Source organism: Glycine soja, chromosome 18, assembly GCF_004193775.1.
Source record: "Glycine soja cultivar W05 chromosome 18, ASM419377v2, whole genome shotgun sequence".
Taxonomy (NCBI): Eukaryota; Viridiplantae; Streptophyta; class Magnoliopsida; order Fabales; family Fabaceae; genus Glycine; species Glycine soja.
Window position 1 is genome coordinate 38,547,295 of NC_041019.1, and position 8,680 is coordinate 38,555,974.

Genomic DNA, 8,680 nt, shown 5'->3' on the forward strand with positions numbered 1-8,680 from the left:
ACAACAAGTGTTACACATGCTTCTATTTATAGACTAGGTAGCTTCCTTGAGAAGCTTTCTTGAGAAAACTTCCTTGAGAAGCTTCTTTGAGAAAACTTCCTTGGGAAGCTAGAGCTTAGCTACACACACCCCTTTCATAACTAAGCTCACCTCCTTGAGAAGCTTCCTTGAGAAGATTCCTAAAGAAGCTAGAGCTTAGCTACACACACCTTTCTAATAGCTAAGCTCACCTCCTTGAGATGAGAAGTTAGAGCTTAGCTACACACCCCCTATAATAGCTAAGCTCACCCCCATGACAAAATACATGAAAATACAAAAAAGTCCCTACTACAAAGACTACTCAAAATGCCTCGAAATACAAGGCTAAAACCCTATACTACTAGAATGGTCAAAATACAAGGCCCAAACAAAGGAAAAACCTATTTTAATATTTATAAAGATAAGCGGGCTCATACTTAGCCCATGGGCTCGAAATCTACCCTAAGGCTCATGAGAACCCTAGGGCCTTCCCTTGGATCTCTGGCCCAATCTACTTGGAGTCTTTTATCCAATGCCCTTGTTGGGTAGGATTGCATCACATACACTCAACAAGTAGTCATCAGCCTTCCATAATTCCAACCAATCATGCTCGGTATGATGCATGCATCTGACCTTAACTCTCAAATGCAATGTGGTACCATTAATCAGGAAATAGCCTAATGTGTCCACACGACACACTCACTTAGAAAAGCTAGGCAGTAAGTGTTGAGGTCACCCTGTCATGCATGGCAACTCCCCCCCCCCCCAAGGTGATAAGCTTAAGTCTCATGGGAGTTCCAAACCGAGTGACATGCCCCCAAGTACAAGTATTCCCCCTCATGAGAAACTACAAATACTTACTAACAAAGTTTATACTATTTTCATGCAATATAAAGTATGAAACATGGGTACCATTAATGCACTAACCGTGGATAATTAAAGATTCTAAGCCATCCCCCTCCAGAGATGCTTAAAACTCTTTAACCATTCTATTTCCCCCATCAGGGATATCCATCATGGTCTCTGCACCCCACATGTACATACATATCACAAATCACACATCATCACAATGACATTTTCAACATCAACAACATCTCATCTCAATGTCATTATCAACATCAACATCATCTTATCTCAATGTCATTGTCATCATCAATATCATCTCGTCTGAATGTCATTCTACACATCAACATCATCTCATCTCAATGACATTATCAACAACAAGAACATCATTTCATATCAACATAATCATCAATAACAACATCATCTCATATCAATATTATCATAAACACCAACATCATCTCGTATCAATTATTGTCAATATCATCTTCAATAACAACATCATTCTCTATCCACATTATCATAAACATCAACGTCACCTCATATCATTTAATATCATCAGTAAATCATATTCGGCATATGCATACATATATAGTTCATGCCTGAGATTCACACTCCCCAGGTCTTCAGACAATACAAGTCTAATAAAAACAATAATGTCATTTATCAATAACATACGTATTGCATCTCATTCATCAAAAACATTATTTTTCTTGAAAACTAGCATGTAACAGGGACAAGCATACATCCCCATGGTTAGGTTCCCTGACCCCAACTATGGTAACAAAAGCCATAAATTATAATAAACTTCTCTCACCTATCGTGAACTCTCTGTCAATTCTTGTTTGTTTCGCTCAGGTACCTCTCTCGTTCACGTTCGTTAGTCCAAACACAATGTTTAATATACCAAATCAAAGGAAATTTAGTATAGATTTAAAAAAACAAGGTTAATAACAACATTCAGAGTCAATTACCCCTATCAAAACATAAAGGGCTAAGGGGTGTTTCAGATTCTACTAAAAAGAGACGTCATTTTTAAATTCCGATCACGTCAATGTGACCGGAGTTCAACGAAGATCACGAAAATAACATCAATTTTATAAAAAGATAACTTTTACAACATCTCATTTTCAAGGGTTTTTTCAAAGGAAGTGTAAAAACATCTTATTGCAATACCCAAAAAAGAAGAGACACTAAGAGAAGCTCAAACTAACTAGGAGAAAGACTTAAAATTCAAGATTACCTCAGAGAAGCTACAAAAGAAAGAATTGAGGGATTGTTTTCCACCGAATCCTTAAGGTGGATTCTGAGGATTTCGCTCCGTTTAAAATGTTCCTCTTGGTGTGGTGGTTCTGCAGCAAGCAACGGTGGCTCATGGTGGCCACTGGTGATTGTCGGTGGTGGAGGAGGAAGTGTTAAGGCTTGGGTGGGCGTTTGGAGAGAAAAAGTGAAAAATCATGTTTTTCACGTTGAAGAACGTATTTATAATCTGTAGGTCTTGTTTAGCGAACTCGTCTTGCTAAGTAGGAGTCCACTTTTGGCGCTAAGTGTAACTTTTACCGCTTAACACAATTCCTCTCGGGTTGGGATTTGCACTGAGCACAACAATTTGCACTGAGCGCAATTCCTCTTTTGCTAAGCGCGATAATTTGTGCTCAACGCTATTCCTTCTCGGGGTTGGAATTGTGCTTAGTGCGCTTCTCACGCTAAGCGAGAGGTCAAAAATCAATATTTTAAAAATCCCAACGGTCATACCATGGGAACTTGTGTTAGGAACCTACAGTCAGAAAAGGAAGACAATCCAACGGTTAACGAATCCAAGATCGCGATTTTACTGGAATAGGTTTAGGTAAAATTTGAAATATCATAATTTCAAATTAGGTCAATAAATCTCCACATATCTCAACATCCACATCAACGGTCACACATGACTAATTCACACCATACCTCAACCCATTCAAGTCACTCATATAATCAAATAACAGAATAAATATAATTAAACATCGATTTATAGTTAGCAAAATTTTAAGGCGTTACAGGACCTATGGGCTAAGTATGAGTCCACTTATCTTTGTACATATTAGATTAGGGTTTCATTATTTTTTGGGCCTTGTATTTAGGGCTACATAGTGTAGGAAGGGTACCCCACAAGTTTAGGATACCTTAGTAATGTAGGATTTTTCACCCCTTGTATTTTAGGGCACTTAGATTAATTTTTGTATTAGAGTTAGTTCTGTAATTTCACATACATTAAGTGCACTATTTGATGTGTGTGTTGGGAGAGAAATTTAAATGAATTGGAAGAAACCCAATCCAATTAAATTTCAGACCAGCCTAAGGGGGAGGTGAGCATTTTCTTGCTACACCCCATTACCACATCATATAGTCACACTTTGTGCATGTTCTTCATGATTTACATGCCCTATGACACCTAAGCACACATAGTGAAGAATCTTGGATTTGATCTTGGATTAGTGGGTTGAACCATAGTTGAAATTCAAAAATCATAATTAGTAAAAGTTTGGCTCCAAATTTGGCTCCACAAATTCAAATTCGAGTGAAATTTCAATAGAAATTTAAATTCACTTCCAATTTTGTGTGATACTTAGGCTATAAATAGAGACATTGTGTCCACGGCTTCCTATGGTGGTGAGCTTGTTCTTGACTCATCTTCTTCTTGAAGTGGCATCTTCAATCACCTTTCCTCCTTCTCCATTTTGTTGCCATTGATCTTCAAGAAGCAAAGGACTTCATTGATGAAGAAGATCCAAGGCCTACAAGCTCTACAGGGAGCTACATTATGTGGCATCAAAGCATCTTCGTCTAGGTGTAGCTGATTCAGATTATGAGGGGTCTGTAGATTTGAGGACAAATCCTCTTCAAGAGGGAGGGGATGATGAAATCCTCCCAAGGAAGGACCCATCACCAGAGCCATGGCTAGGAGACTCCAGGAAGATTGGGCCAGGGATGCAGGAGAAGGCCCTAAGGTTCTCATGAGCCTTAGGGTAGATTCTAGGCCCATGGGCTAAATATGAATCCACTTATCTTTGTACATATTAGATTAGGGTTTTATTAATTTTTGGGCCTTGTATTTAGGGTTCCATTGTGTAGGGAGGGTGCCCCACAAGTTTAGGGTCCCCTAGTAATGTAAGATTTTCAGCCCATGTATTTTAGGGCACCTAGACTAGTTTTTGTGTTAGGGGTAGTTTTGTAATTTCACATGCATTATGTGCACTATTTGATGTGGTGTTGGGAGAGAAATTTAATTGAATTTGGGAGAAACTCAATCTAATTAAATTTCAAACTAGCCTAAGGGGGAGGTAAGCATTTGCTTGCTACACCCCATTGTAACATCATATAGTCATACTTTGTGCATGTCCTTCATGTTTTACATGCCTTATGCCACCTAAGCAGACTTAGTGGAGAATCTTGGATTAGTGGGTTGAAACATAGCTGAAATTTACTAGTCATAATTAGTGAAATTTTGGCTCAAAATTTGGCTCCACAAATTCAAATTCAAATTCAAGTGAAATTTGAATAGAAATTCAAATTTTCCTCCAATTTAGTGTGACACTTGGGCTATAAATAAAGGCCTTATGTGTACATTTTGTAACTTTTATCATTTGAGAAATTAGACTTCAAAGTCCATACCTCATTCTCCCTCTTCTCTCTCTCAAAATTTCGTTCCCTTCTCTCCCTCTCCCTCCATTCATCTTCTCTTACCCTCAAGCTCTTATCCATGACTTCCTATGGTGGTGAGCTTGTTCTTGACTCATCTTCTCCTTGACGTCTCCAATCACCTTTCCTCCTTCTCCATTCCACTGCCATTGATCTTAAAAAATGAAGGACTCCATTAATGAAGAAGATCCAAGGCCTACAAGCTCTACATAGAGGTACATTAGCTTTCCGTTATTAACTCCTTCATTTATGACCTAATGAATTCCCTTAGGAGGAGGTACAAATGAAGTCACATTTGGCAAACCAATTGGGCCAACAACATTAAGAGAACTTTTGGCTAATCCCAAATGTGCAGGAAAAACGTGGTTAGTATAATCATTTGCACCTGCTTGCCGTCTAAGGGTAACAAAAAATGGATTATTAATGTTGGCGAGCATATAACTCGTATTGGCTACCAAGGGTCTAGGGATAAACCTTATTTGGTTGCCAATCAGTTGGATTGTGTTAAACATTCCTGCCAACACCGTATTCGGCGAAGTTTCCTACCATGTAGACTTAAAAGGCATATTCAACTGGACCAGTGGGATTAACCCTACTCGAATTGTGTGCGGAATCATGATTACTTACCCGATTCATCACTTCTAGATTTCTAGGCACAAACAAAGCATAATTATTGCTGACATGCGCCTTTCTTGCCTTCAATTCTTTAGATTGATGCATCTTATTTTGCACCATGGGTTTGACTATTTCGGCTAACTGTCTAGATAGTTGATACATGATATTATGTATCCCTAAGTCTATCTGCTGCCAAATGAATGAGGTAGTCATCACCATGAGTGTTTCCTCAGGCGTGCTTACAATAGTAGGCACCATAATCAATGTAGTGCTAGCGAAGGAATAAGCCATGTAGTTGCTACAAGGCTTGTCATTAAAGGAACAAACATTCCTAATGAACTCTCTCCTTGTTTTGAATTGTTCTTCCTCTTGGTTTGTTGATCCATATCACGCGTAGTAGTCTTAGTAGAGCACAAATGCATAGACTGGTAAAACTCTGTTCATGATTCAAATCATTTGATCAAGTCACCCACATAGATCCCATTAGGTGTGCCAATTTTGTTGTCACACAAAATTTCAAGGATTAGCCAAAACGAATTTGATTATAACTACTTCAACACAATTCTAGAATTTGAGTGATTGAATCAAGTGATTTGGTCGTCAAGAGAGAAAATTTGCCTCTTGACCTTTTGTGGGCTCTCAAGTTACTAAAGAAAACACTTGACTTAGGGTGAATCTTAACTAGAATGTAAACATACTATACGAAAATGTTGAATTCGAAAGAAAGCAATAAAATCCACAAAGGTAATCTGCAAAATAATTAAAAGAATAATTGTATTGATGGGTCATTTTTTTTGGAAGGTCCCTACAAAAGTTTTTGCAACAACTATTTATACTGTAAAATCTAAAGTAACTTAATCTAAATCATGTTTATCCATGTTCATACACGAGTCCTTCATTTCAACTAATTCGGCTAGTTTATTCATGTTTCGGCTAAACAACCATGCAACACATATTCTACATTTCGATTTTTTAGGAACCACTTCCTAGACCATGGAATCTTCAGGTTCACAACTGATTTCATCCAGAATCCTATGATTTTAGCCTCGAGTCAAACTCTGATGCACTTATCTTCAGAGCTTCCTCTAGATTTTCAAAACCAGTTGAATTGTTTCTATAACAATCATATCTTATCATTTATCCGAAATAACAAAAAAATACCCTTTTCGATTAAGTTTCTATCTTGACTCATTCAGTTAACTAAGAATATTTCGACAAGTAAGTTTCAAAATTTCAATTATTGGTTAAATAATATTTAATTGATGAGAAAGATTTTGAGTTACCATTGCCATTGGGAGAAAATGTTTTTGTCAAGAGTAGTTAAGTTAGTATTATTTTCATTTGATGGTAAGAAGGGGACATATACAGATATTTGATTTGTTGTCACTTGAAGGTCTTGGTGAAGTTCATAAAAAATATGTGGAGTCGAACTTGGGATGGGAACAAGATAGGTGGCTAATGACAATAATTGACATGTAAATATTTTGAGGTTGAAGGATGTGATTATCTTTTCTATCCATATTGAAAATTCTTATTTTTATTTTGAAATAGTGAAACATAATCTTTAGCCAATATTGAAAAGCAAGCATGGAGATATTTAAAACAATATTTTTACTCAATTTCTTACTTGATTTTAACTTCTAGAAAATAGGGTTTCTATGTCGGTTCTGTAGCGCATTTCACGATGGTTCAAAAATCGTTTTTGAAGCCACGGTCATGGAAAGTCAACACTTTTCATGACAATTTTTAATCTGTCTTAGATTTATTCCTTCTACATCGATTCTTCACGAAACTGTCTTAGAATTTATTTTTTTTAAAAAAAAAGAAAATTGATATTTCTAAGACGATTGTTATAAAAAAAAAAACTATCTTAGAAAATCCACTTTCTAAGATGGTTGTCTGAAAAAACCATCTTAGAAATACACTACAACTGAACTGATAGTCAATGAGATCAAACATTTAACTGGGATATGAAAGGACTGGAAAACAATATAAATCGTTATAAATAGAGAGCTAGTAAATACAAACAATGTGCCTCGAGATTTGTAAAAAGAATAAGACAATGATAATCTTTTAAAAAATTCATGTTCAGAATTGCATACTCCAAACTTGGTTGAAAATGCAAAACTTAATGGTGAAATTTTCTGCATATCGGTATGATGCTTTGACAAAATAACCCAAATTTTACAGTTAAAAGGGCTTGAAAAGTTTAATTCAATCATATCCTTGTTGTTTTCATCCGATACACTGAAATCAATGAGCTTTACTACAATTTCAGCACTTTCTTGCACATGTTGCATGTTATAAGGGTCGGTCCACAATTTATTTACAAATTGCAGTCTCCTTTGTTTTCCAACGGGAGGAACTTCCCATTATGCATAAAGCAGTTCCCCTCCTCTGCTGTAAGTTTAGTGTTCACCTTCCTAGCAATATGTTCCCTTTCTTGCTTCAGAGCTCTAATGATGCATTTGATTATCAATCAAAAGCAAAAGATTAATATACTATTCTTTGTTCATTATACAAATAAAAGCATGCAAGGCCATGCACTAATTTATTAGAATTTTCTAAAATAAACTTGTTTTTTGTACCCGAGCTTTATCAAAGACACTTGATTTAAGGAATTATCAAAGACGCCTAGAAGTGCAGGACTAGCAGGAATTATCAAAGACACCTGTTTTTCAAAGACACATGCATACCTTGCTGAAATAGAGCCTGCAGGCTCATCACCTAGAAGTGCAGGACTAGCATTTCCAAGCTCTGCCAGGTGCTGTTCTAACCGAGTCAATCTTCTAAGTTCAACTTCCATATATACCTGATCAGAAGGGTTTCCCCTTAACAGAAGAAAAAATTGTGTCCGGTGCACAAGAGATATGTGGCATAAATGCCATAACATGATAATTTGCTTTCTCCTGCTGATCAAATAGTATATGCCATGGCAAGGGAGACCGATCAGGTGTATCCTTTTCTTCATTTAATGACTTGTTTGCTTCCAGCTCCAAAACCTAAACATGTGTGTGCAGGGGATAAAAGGTATCAACATATCATATGCCAATAAGAATAACAAATTACTATTACACTTAAAGTCTTAAACTCATACAAGTATTATCTGCAATAGGTTTAACCTGAAAGAAATGCTGACATGATTCAATGTGAGAAATAGTTTTCTAAAATGGAAAAATGAGAATGCAGCTTCTGGTAATGCAGTTTTGCCCCTAGCTCTTTTAACTTGGTAACATAAACTCTGAAGCTCCAAATGTTCTCCTCCGCAGCATTCTTGAACATCTTTTGAATCTTCATCACATTCACTGATTTTGATTTCCTTGTAGCTGGGCTTCCTTCCCGTGATAAAATAGAATTACAACTTTCATCATCCTTTCGTGGAGTATCTTTATGTAACTTAGCAAAAGAATCACTGCCAGAGATGCCAATGACCTTAGACATGAATTCATAGAAAAGTCAAGGCTTCGTAACTCCCCTTCAAGCCTCACAACTTCCTTTTGCAACTGTCAAACTAGTGTCTTATTTGAAA

The 8,680-nt window shown here is 36.7% G+C and overlaps 1 long non-coding RNA gene across 1 annotated transcript; it reads right to left on the reverse strand.

Annotated features, from left to right (window-relative positions):
* Positions 1-7,204: 7,204 nt before the first annotated feature.
* On the reverse strand, positions 7,205-8,680 carry LOC114394958. Its single transcript, XR_003662891.1, has 3 exons — positions 8,274-8,680; positions 7,848-8,153; positions 7,205-7,607 (listed from the first exon to the last, which is right to left on the reverse strand). It is a non-coding gene; the product is annotated as an uncharacterized LOC114394958 (long non-coding RNA).